Source organism: Equus quagga, chromosome 9 (assembly GCF_021613505.1).
Source record: "Equus quagga isolate Etosha38 chromosome 9, UCLA_HA_Equagga_1.0, whole genome shotgun sequence".
In the NCBI taxonomy this organism is placed as follows: domain Eukaryota; kingdom Metazoa; phylum Chordata; class Mammalia; order Perissodactyla; family Equidae; genus Equus; species Equus quagga.
The window spans coordinates 89316051-89337823 of NC_060275.1; the positions used below are offsets into that span (position 1 = coordinate 89316051).

Consider the following 21773-nt stretch of genomic DNA (forward strand, 5'->3'; position numbering starts at 1 on the left):
TCTGGGTGGTGGGATTAGAGACTTTTTTGTTTATTGGGAGGTAGAATAGCACATTCCTTGCCTGTTGCTAGTACAACAAATTACCACAAATTTAGAGCTTAAAATAACGTATATTTATCATCTCACAGTTCTGTAGGTCAGAAGTCCTGTAGGCCCAGCTGATTTCTCTGCTCTGGGTCCCATAAGGCCAAAATCAATGTGTTGGCCAGCCAGGGCTCTTACCTGAAGTCTCTGGAGGAAACCGTACTGCTAGGCTCTTTCAGGCTGTTGAAAGAATTCAGCTCCATGTGGTTGGTTAGAGGACTGAAGCTGCCACTTCCTTGCTGGCTGTTGCCAGTGGTTGCTCTCAGCCTCTAGAGACTTTCAGCATTTTCTAGCTCATGGCCTCTTCATCTTGAAAGTCAGCAACTGTGGGTGGAAGTCTGTCTCATGCTTTACATCTCTCCTACCTTTTTATTCCATGGCATCCCTCTTACTGAACCCAGCTGCAGAAATTTCTTTGAATTTAAGGCCTTGAGGGATTAGATTGAACCTGGTTGGGCAATCCAGGAATTTCTAAAATTCCACTGATTAGCAACCTTAGTTTCATCTTCAAAGTCCCTTCTTCCATTTAACACAGGATCCGTGGATTAAGGTGTAGACATCTTTGGGGAGTGATTCTCTGAACTTCAACAAATGGTATAATGGCTAATGACATGGACGTTGGAGACAGATGACGTGCACGTCTTGCTTGTACTCCAGAAGCTGCCACTCAAGGTAAGTCGACTTTGGAAAAGTTAATCCATTCAAGTTAGACTTTGGAAAAATTAATCCATTCATGTTCCAATTTTCTTGTGTATAAAATAGGGCTAATAGTTTTACCTATTTCATTGGATATTCATGAAGGTTAAATGAGATTCTACGTTAAAAGCATGTGGTACAAGTCTCAGTAAAGGTTAACCATGATATTATCATTGTCACTCTTGATACATTTCTGTCTTTTCTACAATGAACCTATATTAGTAATAGTAAGACAAACAATACAAATTGTTTTAGAAGCAAGAAAGCTTAATCCCATTCATATGGTATGGCTGTTAGCAAATATATATTTTCCAGTTTTGAAACAATTTTTTTATTATAGTATTTTCTCACTGAATATTTAATTTCAAATATGTACATTGTGATGCATATATATTTATTTACTGTATCCTCCAAGTGCAATAGTGCTCTCAATCTTATTCCTTGGTGTTTCTTCAGTGTTCAAAAAGTTTCTGGCACTTGGTAGATACTTTACAAATATATGTTAAAGAAATGAATTTTTAATACCCACATACAAGAGCCTACTTGAACTTTAGGTCACCTAGCAACTTTTCTTTAATGTACATTCCTCACAAGGAAAAAAGCAAAACAGTTAACATTTATTTACTTTTAGGCTAAAGTTACTGAAAATTTAAATTTTCACTTGTCTAAAATGTTCTTCCATATTAGTATATTGAAAATGTATTGTTCTTATAAAACCTCCCAGTTGATGTGAAGACAGGTAAATGTACACAGTAATAATGTAATCATGTTGCTACCTTTTAGCCCACAAAGCCTAGATCTGATTTCAATTGTGAAAAACTATTATATATCCAAGCCAGTGAGATTTATTTTCTTTCATTGATAAGTAACCTTGGCTCTTAATATGTGTGATGGGACCAGAGAGTTATGTTTTCAATGTGTCACACAAATCTGTCAAAAACCTATTCATGAGCTCATCTTCTGCCTAAAACTTCCCTATCTGCTTTCTTAACCCCGAAATTCTACAGTTGTATTTCTCTTAGTAAGAGTATTTGCATTTTAATAGTGGATTGTTTAGTGTGAAGGAGGCTTGTAAAGACATGCTAGAGGGAGAAAAAGGAGAATGATGAAGGATGCTGTGTGAAGGAAGAGCAAGGGCTACCCTTAAGTGGCAAAGAAAGTTGAGAATAGGATCAAAAGATTGAGGGCCCTGAAAGACTCAATTCACCTTCATGCCTCTGGAGCAGCTCTTTTCTTAAGATATCTATGAGTTAAAACCTGGAAATCTTAGTCCATACACAATCCCACTCTGACAACCGAGCCCAGAGCCCAATGTTGGACAGGTAATACTTCAGTTTTGGTGGAATTGATGGGCCGTGGGGAAATTCACATGCCCTCTGTTAAGATTACATATAAATGTTCTCTCAGGTTGGTTAACAGTAGGGAGTGACCCTGGAATAGCTGGAGATTCCATTCCATGTGGTGGGTGATTATGGGAAATGTGTGACTAATGCCCATCTAGTGAGCCAAATCACATTTAGGCAGCTAATAGTTTGGCACGTTAATGTCTCTACTCTGTGTGTGTCTGATAACATGAGATGAGGATGTTGTATTATAGCTTTTGATTCAATCTTTACGAGGCCATTAGATCAAAAGAATCGTGAAAATAAAATAGTAAATGAATACATTGTTATGGTTCAGTGTAACAGACATGAAAAACCATAATTACATTACAAAAAGGAAAATTCTAAAAGAGCTTTGTAAAAATAAAACTTGATATATGGAAGAAGAAACTCTTTTGTTTATAAAGAATAATATGAGGCCGAACTCTTTCAGTGTTTTCAGACTTCTGATATTCCATTAGCAAATTGTGAAATAAATTTAGTGGGTTTCATCCAGAATTTTAAAAAATGAACTGGAATAGAATGGAAAACAGACTGCATTACATATAGGAAGGATAAGTGTTGAAGCTTTAAACTATTTTTTTCTTTTTTGTGATGTCAAAGGTATATCTTACTGCAGGCCAGGATCACAAACGTTTCAAATTTCTCCAGAAGACCAGGGATCCTTAACCTGATGCCACAGAATACAGAGTCTCAAACTTGAGTGGGAAAAAAATGGCATCTTTATTTTCACTAAAATTGAATAAAATTTAGCACTGCCTTCAATTATGACTACAGGCAACAAGTCACAGTAGTATTAGCAGTACCTGTGACTTTGTCACCAATAAATATGGTATTTTTATATCATATTATGATCGTTGCAGATATCTCAAAATATTGTTCAGCCTCAACAGTACTCCAAAATTACAGTAATTATTCTAATTGCCCCTAGACCCTGTTATTTACTATGATTATTAAGAAGCATATATATTACTCTTTCATAATTTTTAACCTTTTGGTAACTATTCTAATGCATTAGATTCCTTTGTTATGTTGTTTGCTTTATTTTTATAAATATAAAAATAATATTTTAAGAACGTGACCATAGGTTTAAGACTGCCCAAGGACTTAGGGCTTCAAAAGAGAGAAAAGCAAAAAAGAAATCCTGAAGTGGGCTAAGAAATGCTGAAGGCAGTAGCTGTAACTTTTTCTTTGTGCCTCCAGAATTTAGTCTACTGCCCAGAACACAGTTTGTTCTAAAAAATCATTGTTGGATGACTTCCTCCTAGGAAAGCAACAAGTCTGAAGCAATACACTATGACTTAATGGAAAGAGTCACCAGGGAGATAATATTTGAATGGATTCCTGTAAAATGAATAGGAGGAGGATATACAAAGAGTCATGTGCACACTGATTGGTAGAGAACATGACTATTGTAAAAAAATAATCAATTCTCTATGGATGAAGGCTATATATGGCAGGCAGAACATAATATGTTTATATGAGTTTATAAGATTTGTGAGTTTATGGGGTAACAGGATAATATTTTCGTGGATTTAGTTAGGGAAGGAGTTCTCAAACAAGACACAAAAAGTAATACTATAAAGAAAAAGTTTGGGAAATTTCATTATATTAAATTTGATGACTTATTTCCATCAAAAGTATCATAAAAAGGGCAAAAGCCAAGCCATAATGTGAGGGACACTATTTTCAACACATATACATATAACTAAAGGGTTAGTAACCAGAATATATAAAGAATTCCTACAAATCAATAAGAAAAAGAAAGTCAACCATTATGAAAAAAATAGATAATCCATTTTCCTGAAGATAAAATGAGAATGAATCTTGAATAGGAACTTCACATAACACAACCCAGATGACCAAGAAACAAATGAAAATATGCTGAACCTCATTAGTCATTGGGGGAATAAAATGAGATACGAATTTATACAACAAAGTTGGTAAAAATTAAAAAGTCTGACAATACCAAGCATTGGCAAAGATGAGGAGCATCGGGAACTCTCATCCACTGCTGGTGAAAGTGTAAACTAGTACAACTACTTTGGAAAATAATTTGGCATTTCCTATTAAAATTTCTGGGGGATAGGAGACTTGCAATGTTCTATTATTTGACCCGGACAATGGCAGGCAAAAACAGAGAATATCAGTAAAAATTACTAAGGCAGAATTCATTTACAATGTGTAAAGCTGTAGAGAGTGTAATTCCTCTTTTTATGACGTGAAAAGGCCAGATGATCTACAAAATCATAACCTTTCTGGACTCCAATTAGGAGCTAAGATTGTAGGGCAATCAACTAGCCTGAAGTCTAAGGAAAGACAGACATCTCCAAGGAGAAAAAGAATGCAAGCAATTGCTTACCAAAGCATAGCATAGGAGAAAGAGACTTCAGACACCATACAAACATATTAGAATAATTGAACTAAAATTTTTATGAATTGTCGAAAGCTGAATGTGAGCAAATGTGAGAGAATAGAACCCCTGGGCCTGCAGACTCAAGGGAATTCTCCATGGATGCTCCCTGAAGGATCACAAGATTTGACATGGGGATGGGGAGTGCAGAAAAAGCCTCCCTGTGGTGCAGGCCTAGATGTGTGAAGCAGCAGCTACTATGGGAAATGCATGAAGCCCCACACATATCCTTCTCTTCTATATCCTCTATGGACCAAAAGCCTTAAACCACTATGGGGAGATCAGCAAACACTGTCTGTCTCAGGACACAGTGAAAGGCTATTGCTACTAAGGGAAGAAAATAGGAAAAAAATGAAAGAAACCCAGAAACTCCTTCTTGTGGGGATGGGAAAAGAATGCATCATAGGCCTAAACCATTAGAAATTACCTACTACAAGAAAAAGGGCAGAATCACTAAGGCCCATACCCAAGACTCAGACACAGTGTCTGTCTAAGACTAGCTGAACTAGGACAACAGAGAATAACACTCTCTTCCTTCTTACTCTTGAATATCACCTTTGCAAACACTGAGTAGCAAACAACAGCAGTCTACTTCTAGAGGAGAGTCAAGAGCATGGAGAAGGAACTTCTCTGAGGTACACACTCAAAGGAAAAGCCTAGAGCTGACAGTGAAAGGATAACATTGAGAAAATTGGAAACCAGCCCTCACCTACAGGTAATGCTAAAGGAATCTGAAACTTGTAGTGCACTGAGAGTAATTATAGAAACAACAAAACCAAGATGCAGCTCATCTTCTGTCCAGATTGAATCTACTCCCAAAGCTAAAAGCCAAGCAAAGGGAAGTATGCCCATTTATATGCATAAACACTATCTACTTCAGACTCTACTGTCCTATACAAAATATCCAGCTTTCAATCCCAAACTGCAAAACACAAAGAGGCAAGAGAAATACAGCACATTGAGAAGAAGCAAAGCAATCAACCTAACCAAACTTAGATATGACCCAGATTTTGGAACCATAGATGGCGAATTTAAAACAGTCATAATTTATACAAAAAGGATCTAGTGTAAAATTCATGTAAAAATGAAAAACATGGTAATAAAGATGAGGAATGCCTTCAATGGACTCATCAGTAGAATGAACACTACTGACGAAAGAATCAAACTTATAGATAAGTAATCAGAAATTACTCAAACTGCTACACGAAGAGAAAAAAAAGTGAAGAAAACAGAACATAGCATCCGAGAACTGTAGGACAATATAAAATGGTCTAACATACGTTTAATTGACATCCTAGGCGGAGAAGATGAAACTTGAACAGAAGGAATATTTGAAAGCATAAATTTTCCAAAAATAAAGCATCAAACAATGGATCCAAGAAGATAAGATGGCACCAAACAGGCTAAATCCCTAAGTAATTAGTGAAAAACTACAACTAGACATATTATATTCAAACTGCTGACAACCAAAGATAAAAAGAAAATCTCGAAGCCAGCCAGAGAAAAAGGTCATATTACATACAGAGGAACAAAGGTAAGAATTGAGGCAGATTTCTCATTGGAAATTATGCCAGGCAGAAAACAATGTACTGACATGTTTGAAGTGCTGAAAGAAAAGAGAGAGATTGTCAACCCCGGATTCTAAACAAAGCAAAATTATTTTTCAAAAATTAAGTAGAGAAAAGTATATTTCCAAACAAACAGAAACACAGAGGATTCATTATCCACAGATCTGAACTATAAGAGATATAAAATAATGTTCTTCAGGCAGGAGACATATGACATCTAATGGAAACTTGAATTTCTACAAAGAAAGGAAGAGCATTATAAACAATATAAATAAAAGAAATAAAAACTATTTTATTTTATTATTTCCAATTGTCCTAAAAGATAATTGATCCTCTAAAACAAAACTAGTGGGAATGTATTGTTCGTTTCTAGCACATGTAGGAGTAGAATGGATGACAACAGTGGCAAAATGAACAGAGGGAGGAATTTGGAGTCCACTGCTGTAATGTTTTTGTATTACATGTGAAGCAGTATACAAGTATTTGAAGGTAGATTGTGGTTAATAAAAGGTGTGTAATGTAAACCCTGGACATCTTCAAAAACTTTTAGAGAGATACAAATTCCTACAGTAGAATCCAGAAGTGGGTCTGGCGCCAGACTGTGTTGTGTATATCAATACCGATCATCTTGTAACCACATTTTAGCAGGCCCATCCTGGCTGGGGACACAATTTTAATGTTTTTTTTTCACCAGAGTTTACCTCCACTCTCTGTGGCCCTGGACCTTAGCGCAATTTAATAAATATTTATTTTACAAATATTTTAAAGACTGTGTATATATCTTTTGTAATTCTTCTATATGTATATCTCATAAAAAAAAGAAAAACTAAATATGTGAAATGATTTGACAAATTTCAATGATAGGTAAATGAATTTTCATTATGCTATCCTCTAATTTTCTATGTTTGGAATGCTTTGTTAACTTTTTTCTAAAGGAAAAAAGAGCTTGAGGTGTCATGGAAACTGTGTTTAGTTTATAAGTAATGGAGCATTGAGTCCAAGAGAAGGCATGACAGGGGTACCTCAAGGTTCTGAGAGAATCTTTTACATAAAAGTGATGAGACCAGGTCTGTCTTTCAGAAAGTCAACTTTGTTAACAGTGTGACCAGAGAAACCAACTCCAAGTCAAACCTTGACTGAATTTGTGCCAGGCATTCAATCACCTGTTTAGAAAGTCACACTGGTTTCTCCCAGCGGGGCTGCGTTTACGGCCCAATTTAATAGGCTTAGGAGATAGCCAGAACTGCATTAGAATTTCAGTTATGCCACCTTCTAAGTGTGTAGCTTTGGGGCACATACTCTAAGCTGTAGTTTTCTCATCTTTAAACTAGCAATACTGCATCTTAACTCATGCGTTGCTGCAAAGATCATATGAGATAATGGACATAAAACTATGGCCATGTCTAATACATAGAAGACATGCATCAAATGTTAGTTCCCTTTGTTATTCTTTTGTAAAGAACCAAAGAACCATGCAGGGTCTGGTGTGCTGGGATGACCCCTCCATTTGATAGACTCTAAAGGTTTTTCTGGAGTAACCAAACAAGAGCAGAACTCTACTTTCTCCTCTGCCTCTTGCTTGTTATGAATTTGAATTTATCTCCTTGTGTCAGACAGTTTTTGTTGCTTAACAAGCTGCTCTAAAACTTAATGGCTTGAAACAACAACCGTTGGTTTAGCTCACAATTCTCTGTCGCAGCAATGTGGGCTGGGTTTAGCTGAGCAGTTCTTTATCTGTGATGACTCATGTTTCTGTACTCAGATGGCAGTTGATGGCCTTATAGTCTAGCAGCTGTCTCTGTTGGCTAGGATGACAGCTAGGCTGATGAGGGTAACAGGGCCATGTGTCTCTCTTCATCCATCAGGCCATTCCAGGCTTGTCCACATGATGGCAGTTTCAGGGTTTCCAGGATCAGCAATAGAGGGTGGAGCCCAATGTACAGCATTTTTTGATGCCCCTGTTTGGGGCAGGCTTGTTAAAGTCTCATTGGCCAAAGGAGGTTGTCTGGCCAACTTGGACTCAAGGGGTGAGAAACAGATTCCAACTTTTGATGGGAGATGCTCCAATGTCACATAACAAGGGTGAACGTAGGAACGGAAGATTCGCGGTCGTTTTTACAATCTACCACACGTTTGAAAAGATAAACTGAAGAAAGCGATAATCCTTTTGTGTCTACAACTTCATATGCAGATCCATTTTAGTCCTCTGACAGAGTCTAGCAATAGTGTTATGATAGGATTTTCTCCTAGATGATTAAAAAAGATGCTCCATAAGGTGAGACTAGTGACTGCTATGTATCTTGGGGGTAATATCCTTCAGTGCTAGTTTAGTATAGGGGAATCTTTCTGCTTTTATGGTTCAGTGCTTGGAAATGGAAGTTCTAGAATAGGAGTGTTTCAATTTGACTAAAAATATTTTTCTTGGAGCTCTGCTTGTCTAAATACTTAAACTATTAATTTATTTAAAAACCAAAGATGTTTGAGATTTTGTGCTACATGGGGAATAAAATTAGTACTTTACAAAACTTAACACATATTCCTTAAGAAAAGAGAGAATGGGTTTAACCTTGGAGAAATGGTAGATGTTAAAATCTCTCTAAAACGAAAATACATAAGATTGCTCTAATGACCTGGAAATAATTAGCCTATTAGATATTGGGAAGAAGAATACGATATTTGAAAAATTAGTGTTTTAAATGAGTAAAACCAATGTATATTTCATACTCCGAGCCATGAGTGCATTGGATTCTATCCTTCCTTCAGTAATTTATAAAAACTAATTGAGTTGTTCCAGTATTAGGGAAGAGGGATTGAGTCTCCTAAAATTAGAAATTATTTGCCTAAATAACATTTTTATGGTCAAGAGGACCAGAAAGAGAAATGGGACATTTTAAGCAAATTTGTCTCCAAAGCATCATTTCTTTAGTAAGATTACATAACTCAATTTATTTTATGACAATCACTGATTCAAATAGTAGACTTGGTTTTAATTTTATATAAATTAAAGAATTTAACTTTTCCCCAATGTATTTTGAATGACTTTATTCACAGACCAAATCTTTTCTCACAGTGTCTGAAAGTTTTATTCTGTCTACATCCAAGGTTGTACATGATTTTCCGTGGATCCTATTTTCCTTTTTAGCTACTTTTTTTTTTTTTAAAGATTTTACTTTTTCCTTTTTCTCCCCAAAGCCCCTCCGGTACATAGTTGTGTATTCTTCGTTGTGGGTCCTTCTAGTTGTGGCATGTGGGACGCTGCCTCAGCGTGGTTTGATGAGCAGTGCCATGTCTGTGTCCAGGATTTGAACCAAGGAAACACGGGTCTGCCTGCAGCGGAGCGCACGAACTTAACCACTCGGCCACGGGGCCAGCCCCTCCTTTTTAGCTACTTTTTATTTCAATGGAAAAGAACTGTAGATAAGTTTGAGTAGCTGCAGAAATTCAGTTGTTTAGATAACAACAACGGAAATTGTACGTAGCCTCAGTTGTGTTACTCATTTTTCCTTTCTTTTTTATCTTACTCTGAGTTTTGGTCTTAAATAATATTTGGATAGAGGCTGGCCCTGTGGCCTAGTGGTTAAGTTTGGTGTGCTCTGCTTCGGTGGCCCGGGTTTGGTTTCCAGGCGCAGACCTACACCACTCATTGGCAGCCATGCTGTGGTGATAACCCACATACAAAGTAGAGGAAGATTGGCAGCAGATGTTAGCTGAGGGCAAATCTTTCTTAGAAAAAAAAATTTTTTTGATAAAATTCTTTAGACTTCAGTCTTTGTACATTGAATACTGCCTTAAGTAAGTACCATGTGCCATACATTGTGCTATGAGATGGACCTACGCAGTTGAAAAAATTAATCTTTCACAGCTACTTAATGTAAAGAGATACATAATGCCTAGACTTAGGAAATCAAACCTGAGCTACATGTACATTATCAAATCTGGTACCCAAAGGTGCTACCCAAACCTGGCTTGATATCAGAATAACTTGAGAAACTTTCAGCACTACTTATATTCCTGAGTTCCATATCCAGAGGTTATGATTCAATAACTCAGCAGCAGGGCTTGAGGATTTAATCACTTTTTTTCAAAGCTCCCAAGATGATTCTGATGCAACTGGCCTAGTGCTGGTTCCAGGAAAGGCAATTGGGGACCACACATCTTGTTGAAATGTCTTAGAATAAATATGATAGAAATAACCTTGATGTGTATATTATTGTTGTGAATGTCCTCCTTTACTCAAAAAATGCATTGTTTATACCTCAGTTTCTAAAATTCAAATTGTTCTAATCAATCTCAGTGAATGCTGATGGTTTGTAGGCCAGTAACATGCAGTAGTTGCACAATGCTTGAGAAAAAAAATCTAGATAATTAATTGTTGGATTTTATTGCTTCACGACTTAAAGGAATCCACCTCCCCCTTGCTCTATAATTATTGGTGTCAAAAGCTGGAAAAGAAATTCCAAGAAAATGAAAATATCAGGCAAGATTCAAAGACAAGAATCATGTTCCAGTAATTCAATGAATGGGTTATGAAATCTGAAAGATCAGGTCTTGAAATCTATGAGAAGAACAGCTGGTTGAAAATACCAAGGAACAAATAGAATTCATTGCATTATTTTCTCTGGTGGCCACTTATGGACCAGCTGAAGCATGTCACTTGTACAGAGTGAATGCAGGCAAAAGCCAAAGGATAGCAGGAGAGCAACCCAGTAATAAGTATTCACACACATGGAGTTTGACTTTGAGAACTTGAAATCCAATGATGATAACAAAAGCAATCATTCCTATATTGCTTGGTATTTACAGTTGACAAATACTTGACAAATGTGTTAACTCAGCTAATATTCATAAAAAGATCTCCAACCTCTTCCTTTGATAAATTTGTGATGGAGGCTCATAGAAGTTAGGAGATTTTTCTGAGCTCACACAAGTAACATGAGTTGGGATTTAAATAACAAAAATGGCTTCTAAAAAATATTTTTTCATCCTTTATTTTTTTCCTAGAATGCATCTTCCACATAATATTTAAAATTTCACTTTAATAAATAGGTCCTGTCCAGATTCACCAATACGTTATCTTGAGCCTTGGGCAAGGCTATAAACTCTCCTTACAAAATAATCTTTGTCATGGTCCTCCATCACCTGCTCACACTCAAATCTACTTGTTCAGCCTCTGGTTTCTGCTTTGTGCCCCAAACCCTGCACGATTTCATGCGGCATTTCATGAAATGCCATTTCATGTGGAATGTTTCTTTAGTTCTCAACTATTGACTTCCTTCTCTTTTCACAGCTCCTTTATTTTCATACTGCTTAGTCTGAAAAGCTGGCTGGCTCCCACCTCAGTGACTTGTCTTGGCCCAAGGACGCAAGCTCTCCTGCACAAAAACAGGGGACACTTTCAAATTATACACCAAATGCAGCTTTGCCTAAAGCTTATTAAAAATAATCCTAAAATGCCATATCATGGATTCTGTTTTACTTATAGCGACCATTTCATGTGAATGTTCTTGAGTAATATTCTTCTAGGTAGAGAAAGGAGAAGACCCTAATCTATTTACACCAGTCCGTCAGCTCAGCCAGATCAGTAAAGTTAGAATTGATGGCTTGTTTGCGTTGCTTGTTTTGATGTTTATGATGGCTGAAATGATTAGGCGGGCTAGATTCACAGGTTCAGGAGAAACCTACAAACTGGATAACAAGTATCTGAATAATTGAATCAGGAAACCTAGAGACTTAATACTGAATTTTAATGCTGAAAGAGATCTCAGGGGTAATTTAGGTAAATTTCTTCACTACATGGGTGAGGAAATTGACTTACAAGGTCACAAACCCACATATTAAGCTCAGGTCAATGATTCTGTGACAAAGATATTCTTTAGTGTCCTAAATATTCATAGCTTTTCCCAAGTACTGTATCATAATTGACACCAACTGTTCACAGCTCTTTATATGATGACTGTGATAAAAACTTTTCTTTTGTTTCCAAGCCAAGGCTATGGGTGGGCTCAAATCACAGAAGCGGGGTTGAAATTCTGGAGTAGGGGAACCAGGACTGGGCTGAAAAGAAAGAATTCTCAGGATATGATCAAGAGAATGATTTGTCCACCAAGGCTTGGTATCAAGGAAAAGACTTTAAAAGCTGACAGTGGGCTGGTAATTAAGCGTCTAATCACACCCAGAACAAAGCAGAGATGGATTTTAAAATTTTGGACCTTCACCTAAAGCAAAGGCATTTAGAGACAGCGCTACACAGTGGCTAAGAGTTTCGGTTTTGAAGCCAGAAACCCTGAGTTTGAATTGCAGTTCTGTCGCTTAATAGCTATATAGAAAATTGGTTTTTCTGTGACTCCTTTTTTTCTAATTCCAAACAGAAGATAATAATAGTACTGAATTTAAACATTTGTTATGAGGACTGAATAAGTGGAGGACTTGTAACAGTGCCGGGAAGATTGTAAAAATTATATAAATGATTGCTAATAAATACTATGCCGACGTGTATGTACAATGATGTTTACTGCAGCATATTTATAGAATTAAAGAATTGGAAACAATAAAAATATTCTTTATGAGGGGTTGATTAAAGAGATTACATTATGGCCATACAAAGGAATATTATGCTGCTGTTCAAGAATATCAGGTGACTCCGAAGTTCCCACCTATGATATATGCTTAAGTAAATATTTTTACATATACAACAGGATGATATGATTTTATGGAAATATTCAAAAATATATGTTATGTGTGTAAGTCCCAAAGGTCTTGGTGTATTTACACGAATCTGCGAGTGTTTCCCGTGAGGACTGGCACTGTGGCAGGAGTGGGCAGTGGCAGGGAAGAGCCAGTGAGAAGAATTTGCTATTTTCCTTTATTCAATTCTGCAATATTTGGATTACTTTTCCATCCACAAAAAGATATTTTTACATGATAGTATAAATCTAGTAAAATCTGGGGTGAAAAGAACGTAGTAGTAAATAAGGTAAAGTTACGAGGAGTTAGAGGCAAGATGCTGATGGCTGCAGGAGCTCTTAGGTAACAAAGAAGGACTTTAAAATTAACTGTTACCCATAATATGTCCAAACTGATCTTGGAGGCCCACCCACTCATCTGTATGGAACAAGTGGACTTGTGTTTCTTTCAGGTCGCAAGAATACGTGAGTGGCATTAAATAACCTATGAGAGTAACACTTCTCTTTGCTTACATACCAGGAGATACGTTATGTAAAGGGGAAGAAGTCTGCCTGTCATCTATGTAACGCATATATAAAATGGCTTCTTGACACACTCTGAAATAATGACACAGCTAGACCCATTTACTAAGCCCCGGATATACTTCTCCAGGGCACTATCACACAATCAAAGGCTGAAATTAAGGGGACTTATTGATGAGTTCATTACTGCTGTGCCCTCTTTCAAATTAGTGGAGCATAACATACGAGGAACTGAAAAGCTTTAATTGCGAGACATGAGTGTGATGCAGTAAGAACCTGCAATTTGCATAGGGAAAAGAATCGGGTAGCACACTGATGGAGTGGTTGCAGGGCTTTGAAAATTGGAACATAATTGACTCCCCAAACATTACAGACTAAGTAAACAATTCATTTGTTTATAATTATTTATGAACAGTCTAACCTCAGCCGTCCTCTTTGGTAATGTTTTCTGCGTCAGTTTGAAGCACATCTTGTGACGGATTAAAGAAGTATGTCTGATAATATAAACCAGAAGCATGGTTTTATAGAATCATCTCTGCCCTGAATTTACCTTGTCTCCTAAATATTAGTGATATAAAAAAAGATTAAGGAGAAAATGTGATGAGGCAGAGAAAGTAAAGTAAAACTTTAGTCCTACGCTTCCATATTGACTCATCTATCGATTATATTTATTTAACTTTATTTAACAAGCGCATATAATGCTTACATATCTTTATAGTTATCAATTTTGGGAAGCTATGGTTTTCAAAATGTAGTTGCTTAGACAAGTCATAAACAGATGGCCCACCCATTCTGAAGGTTATCAAGTTAATTGACCTGCTGATTATAAAGGATTCCATAATCTTGGCTCTAAGGATGTAGATGACAGTTAAAATTCTTCACACCTTGCCTGATAGTAACCTTGATCATGTCTCTCCCACCCAGCTTATGGATGTCTGTGTAGACTCTCCTTCTTTATCCTTATGATGTTACTCTTCCATTATTAATTTCATGAAAAATGATATATAAGGTTTATAAGAAATTATAAAGCTAAGGGACGTCAAAACAATTTGAATGTGGAAGAGGCATATATACAGTAATGTGTTTAAACATAGTTAGTATGATATATAAATTTTTCATTGTCTATATCAACCTATATTTACTTTACATGAGTTAGAAAATCTCAGTAACAGGTCAGTTTATCCATATATGGCAGATTCAGACTCAATGTTTATTGCTTGCAGTTCATTTAAAAAGTAAACATAACGAAAATATTTTACTACTATTAACAGAGTATAAATGTCTTCTTGGTGTATAGCTCATCACCGTATTTTATTTTTGAGCTTCCTGGTTTCATTCTGTAGAGCTGAGATGAGAGTCTAATGTGTAATGAACTTGGGTCTGAGTGAGAGCTCCAGTCTTCCCCTTTACCATCCCACATATTTACATTTTTATGAACATAATCATTGACAAGCATTTTTGAGGAAGGATTATTTAGGGCGTAGTAATATTAGTCTCCTCCTCCTCCTTCTTAAGCATGTTTTACCATATCAAATTGGCACAAAAACGTGAGGGAGGTTTATAGAAGCGCTTAGGAACTATTAATGTGCTGTATCAGCCTCTTTAAATAGATAACAATCAAGCAGAGAGAATACCACGTGGTCAGACAGAACAGGGGAATTTTGAATGCTTGTGTGTGTAGAAAAACGGCTTCTCCATTTCATACTCAATATTGGCTATACTATTGTTTCATATTCTCTGAAAGTGCAATGAATTTTAAATCTTAAGACACAGAATCAATATTTTGCTTTTTAATTACAGTTTAAAGTTTAACAATACTAAACTAATTCTATTGTTTAAGAAGCAGCCTTTTCAGGCTCCTATAAAAATTCTACAATATTCTTCCTCACAAAAAGAAAAAAGAGAGAGATAATGGTCAACATTTATTCTTCCTTCAAATAACCTATATGAAATGCACTGAGAACCAAGTGATTGGTTTTCTCTTTACAGTGGGCTAGACTCCTTCTACATGATCTCAGCAATATCTTGATTGATAATATATTCAGTCTCTGTGACATGGTGGCTTGTGGCATAAAAGTACTGAAAGAAGCAGGAATCTTCAGGTTGCCAGTTCTGCCGTAGACAACGTAAAACTTCTCACCAAGATGCCTCAACTTTGAAATTTTGTAAGTTGAGAGAAAGTATCGCTTTCTTGGTTGCCTAATGGGCTTATTTGTGAGAATCAAATTGAATAAGCTCTTAGAAGACTATAAGGCATCACAGAAAACTGAGCCCGACAATTACAGCTTTGACCGCTTGTCCCTTTCATGTGGAAGCCCACTGGATATCCCCACAAGCATATCTGACCAGCACCTGAAAGTTAATCAGCCCAATACTTTTTTTACCCTCAAAAAAAAAAAAAAGGGATTTCATTCTTTCCCTTAATAGTGATAAATAAGTGAACAGCAATAGGATATACTGGAGTATATAAGGAAGCCATTTGGTATAAAACTACTTCAGCTTGACCTTGTTTTTTTTCTCCAAAAGGGCCTGACATGGGCTGTTGCGCAGGTATTGTACATCTGCTTTAAACATTTGCTATGTCCTAAAGACAAGAATGATGCCCTTAAAGATAGGGATGTAACTTCCCTCCATATCAGCACTTCTTTAAGGATAAGCATCCCCTCCTGGAAACTAAGGATTAATTGCTGATCTGCTGTGCTCAGCTTGTGACTACTGACCTATTGTGCCAGTTAAGCATCTCGTGACAGTAGTAAAAGACATCTTTCTGTCATATGGGATGTATGCTCTTCATTCCAAAAAGGTATATAACCACTGTACACCCCACTCCTTTGATGCCATTCCTTCCTTGGGGAAGGAAGGCCCCGGGCTATAGTCCTCAGACCTAGCGTCTAATAAACTCACCCCAATTTTGATTTAAAGATCACTATGGATTATTTGCATTGACAATGACATCACCAATTCTTCTAAACACTCACACCAGACACTTAGGCAGAATCTTTACATTTTCACCTCTCTCTGATCCTCCACATGCCAAGCAGTTTTCTATCATTATCTCTATATTACTAGTATCTTTGGATCTTGTACCTTCCTCTCCATCTCCACCACCTCTAGCCAAGGTATCACAACTCTCCCCTAGCCTGGGAGCCTTCTCCTAACCTAGTCACTCACCTCCAATTTCTTACCTTCTATTTATAACCTAAATGCTTCTCAACCAGGGAGATTTTCCTGACCTATTTGATCAAGATGTGCTATTTCCTTGCCTCTATGTTCTATAATACTTAGCTTTCATTTTCCCTGTTTTTTTTTCCCCCATACGGTATGATGTTATAGGGAATGCTTGGGAAAACTCAGGAAAAACCCTGAATAAAGGTATTAAATTGTGGTCATCATTCTGTGTAAAGTAGGCAGCCACAGAGGGATGATGAAAAATGTATGCAAATACCCTTTTTGAGAATTCATGCTTTCTTAATTTATTTAAAGAGAAGTTGTTCCCTTTGTTCAAAGTCTGATGGAATTTCTCTGGGCAAGGACTGGGAATTTCCCTGGGCAATTTCTTCTGAGATTAGCCTTAGGGGATACTGTTCTCAGATTTCATTTTTAGCCACTTATGGCCCAGGCAAGCTTCCATAACCTTAGAACCCTCTCCCTTTTGCTAGGAGGGAAGATGGACCAAGTCCTACATCTCTTCCATAGGTGCCCAGGCACCATCATCACCATGCCTCTACCCTCCTTCATGATCTTTGACCCACAGCCACAGAAGTAAGCAATGTCACACTGGGACCTGGACCTTTCTGAAAAGTGACGTGATCACCTTCAGACTGAGAGCTGAAAGCGGTGTGAGTAATAGGGTAGTTCTAAGGAGTAAATGGGATGTGGAACTCTTTGACTAGTTTCTGTCTCTTGGTGTCCTGAGATGATTTTTATCTTATTGTGTTTATAATGTAATGACATAACCAACAGAAGAGCATTCTTAAATTTGGAAGGCCCTTAGTTTTAGATAGATAGATAGACATAAATTATGTATACTATATATATACATATTATATATTGCACATATAATTATAATTACTATTTAATATTATCATATATATGCAACTGTAATGTATATATTATACATACAATTGTAATATATGCATATATAATGATAAGCTCAAACTCTGAAGATGTATTTTTTTGGTTTCAAATCCAGGTCTTGTTGGGCTGTTAATCTTTAGCAAATTCTTTAACTAATCTCCATGTGACTCAGTTTTCTCTTCTGTAAAATGGAGAATAGTGAGGATTGAATGAATTCATACACATGAAATGCTTGAACAGTGCAGTTGACTCATAGTCATTTATTGACTATTGTATAGTCAATAAATCTATAATACGAAGTACAAGAAGAAGGAGGAGGAGGAGGAGGAAAAGGAAAGAGGGAAGAGAAGGAGAAATGATCTTCTTTATGGGAGGACCATGGAGCCACCGAAAAGACAGATCATGTCTTATACATGTTTATATCCCTTGTAGGATTTAGCTGATAACAGGTACTGAGTAAGTGTTTGAGCCAATGGGTAAATAAGTAAGTGAATACAGAGAAGTACCAAGTTGTAGTCAGCCATAGCTGACTGATGCTTTGCTTACGTTGGCTAAGCACTGCAGTGGATTCATGAGTTACTTTTGGTGTTGTGAAAACTTAACCACAGATGTAAAATGTGACCTCCCAGACTTTGAGGCACATAGAGCATTTGGCAATCATGACGGAAGATCTGGAGTGAGAAGCACCATTCCTGTCATAGTGATGTATTTCCACTAGTTTCCTGCAAACTGTGCATATTTCTGACTTAAATCAGTGTCAAATCCCATCGTCTGACAGACCCAGACCTCCCTCCTGCTCCCTAAATCTAGAAGCCTTATCCCTTCTGGGGTTCTCTGAGGAATGTGTGGAGAAGATACCAGATTTGAATTTGGAGTGACTGTAGTGGACATTTTCATGGTCTGTCAACACAGAAGTTAATCTGATAAACTATATATTCTTACGTATTAGGGAACAATGTGTCAGCCCTTGGAAAAGCTTTGGCATTTTAGAGGATCAATGAGTACTAGAGGTTTTCTAATATTTCATTCATCCATTCATTCGTCCCACTATGTGCCAGTGGTGAAAATTCAAAGGTGAATAAAAGTTGCCCTTGGCTTCAAGGAACCGACAGAAACAGATGACCAATTGTTACATTTTAGAATAGGGTATATATTGTTGTTGAGTTATTTCTCGGCAACCCTTAAATCACACCTTGTGAATAACTACTGACCACACATACAGCTATCCTGGAATACTATTCTGGAACCAAAGACAGATCTGGAAGGTGAAATGTGAAGAAATCATTTTCTGTCCAGGGATTCATCCCACAATGTCACAAACAGGTTTTCCCAAATCTTTTTATTTTTAGGCTATAAAATAGAGCTATTCATACTGATTTTGCTCAGCTCTTATCTAGATCTACAAGGCACCAATTTCATATGCTTATGATTACTCAGAGTCAGAAGGAAGCAGATCAGCTCATGTGTGGCCTGAAGAAATATCTGAAAACTGTACTTTTAAAGTGAAACACTCATCATATTAAATACTGTTATTTTGCTCATTACAAAATTAATATTCTCATTGTAGGAAATGTAGATAACAGTAAAAGATAAAGAAAATGGTAACCTATCATCCATAAAAACAAATTGCTAATATTTTGACCCATTTTGGTCTAGTATTTTGTACAATTCTGAGAATGAATTTATATTTGAATATTAATACATGAATAGACAGCCATTTTGGTATGTTTTCTACTTTTGGTTTAATGTTTATGGTATTATAAGATATTTCTGGGGGCCGACCTGGTGGCACAGCAGTTAAGTTTGCACATTCCGCTTCAGCGGCCCAGGGTTCACTGGTTCGGATCCCAAGTGTGGACATGGCATTGCTTGGCAAGCCATGCTGTGGTAGGCATCCCACACATAAAGTAGAGGAAGATGGGCATGGATGTTAACTCGGGGCTAGTCTTCCTCAGCAAAAAGAGGAGGATTGGCAGCAGATGTTAGCTCAGGTCTAATCTTCCTCAAAAAAAAAAAAAAAAATTAAATAAAGAAATAAAATATACTGGTTTCTCTACAAGACTTTTTAATAGTTGCCTAATATTCCATCAATCCTTCACATAACTTATTTCATTATACTCTTATTTATTGTACATTTCAGGTTATTCCATTTCTTTTGCAGTTATATGCAACACTGTGAAGAACATCTTGGAACTGAAATTACTGGATCTTTATGATTTTTCCAGTTTAATAAATCTTTGCTGACTCAAAGGTTATGAAAATTCTCTGTTTCCCTCTGCAAGGTTTGTTGTTTTACTGTTCACATTTAGACCCATAATCCACATGGAAGTGATTTTTTGTGTATGGTGTGAGTTAGTAGCCATAGTTTATTTTTGGCTATGTGTCTATCCAGCGGATACAGCAACGTTTATTTACAAGACCATTGTAAATGGTCTCACTACAATTCACTATTAACTTTTCCAAAAATTTTTATTAATTTTTCATAAATATATATTTTCATTTGTTTTTAGATTCTACTTTTCCATTGGTCATTTTGTCCAAACTTGGGCCAAAATAATGGTGTCTTATTTACTGTATTATTTATTACTTATTTACTATGGCTTTATCACAGCTCTGACATCTGCTTAATAAGACCTTTAGCTTTGTTCTTCCAAAATGCCTGGGCTATTCTTAGCCCTTTGCTCTTCCATGTGAATTTTGGAATCAGCTCATCAATTTAAAAAGGAGCAATAACTGTGATATTTATTAGGATAGCATTGAAAGTATTGATTAATTTGGGGAGAACTGTCATCTTTTCAGTATTGAGTCTTCTAAGCCATGAAACGATATATCCCTTATCTATTTTGCTCTTTCATTTCTCTCTTTGGCATTTTATAGTTTTACATGTAGAGATTTTGTACATTTTAATTTAAATATATTCCTATATATTTGATATTTTAATATATTTGCTAATGGCATTATCTCTTAAACTTAGTTTTATACATAATTGTGTCTAATACATAGAAATACGGTGGATTTGGGTTTCTTGATTGATCATGTAGCTAGCAATCTTTCTCAATGTACTATTTTTAAAGTTTTTATTTTGAAAAAAACTTACAGAAAAGTTGCAAGAATAGTACAAAGTACTCCTAAATATCCACCGACCTTCATATTTTGCCACATTTGTTTTATCATTTTATTCTGTATATAAAATAACAATACCTACTATTATTTAGCATCTATTATTATCGTTGTTGCTGAATTACTTAAGAATTAACTGCAAACATTAGGAACATATACTCTAATTATTGCTGTATTACCTATTAAAAAGAAAGATATTTTCTTACATAAAAAGAGTAAAACTATAAAGGGCTCTAAATTTAATTTTCATACAATACTATTATCTAACCTGCAGTGTATTATCCAGTTTCACCAATTATCCCTATAATGTCCCTTTTAACAATTTTATTTCTCCTGATCATGGATCCCATCAAGGCTCACACACTGCATCTGGGTATAGCATCTCCTTAGCTTCCTCTGACCTGGAACGGTCCCTCAGTCTTTCTTCGTCTGTCACGACAACGGAATTTTTGAGGAGTACAGGCTGGTTATTTTATGAACTACCCCTCAATTTTTGTTTGACTACTTCCTACAATTACATTCAGATTATTCATATTTGGTAGAAAATCACATAAATGGTGTAATCTTTTCAGCACATCACAGTGGGAGAAATATGATGCCAGTTTGTACCAGTATTGATTATGTGAATTACATGTTACTCTATGATATTTTGGATGTATTGGATTAAAAATATACTGCTAACATAACTTTACCTGTTCTTCTTTTGTTTTGATTTTAGCATGATTTCTAGATCATTGAAATTATACGCCTGACTTGCATTATATGTCTATTGGACATGGCTGCCTTACAGCATCCACTAAAAATATAAAACAAAGAGGCATACAGAATAAACAACTAGTAAAACAAAACAAAACAAAAATTGCATCTACAAGAAGACAGGAAGAGAGGAAAAAGAAACGACAAAGGTACAGGAAAATAGAAAAATAGCAAGATGATAGATTCAAACTTAACTGTACTGTACTTTAAATTACATCAAATGTAAATGCTCCAAATACTGCAATGAATAGTCAGAGAATGCCAGACTGGCGAAAAAAAGCATGACCCATCTTTATGTCGTCTACAAGGGATCCAATTTAAAGACAAAGACACAGATATGTACAGAGGTAAAATGAAAAAGGAAATGCTTTGCAAATATTGATAGAAAACCTGGAGTGGCAACGTTAATATCAAATAGTTGAAGACATCAAGACAAGGAAGACTATCAGGTATAAAGAGGGGTGATCTGTAA

The 21773-nt window shown here is 36.2% G+C and overlaps 1 long non-coding RNA gene across 1 annotated transcript; it reads left to right on the plus strand.

The window, feature by feature from the left end:
- The first annotated feature begins 428 nt into the window (after nucleotides 1-428).
- LOC124244536 (uncharacterized) lies at nucleotides 429-21367 on the plus strand. Its single transcript, XR_006890070.1, has 3 exons — nucleotides 429-756; nucleotides 19587-19707; nucleotides 21264-21367. It is a non-coding gene; the product is annotated as an uncharacterized LOC124244536 (long non-coding RNA).
- The last annotated feature ends 406 nt before the right edge of the window (nucleotides 21368-21773 follow it).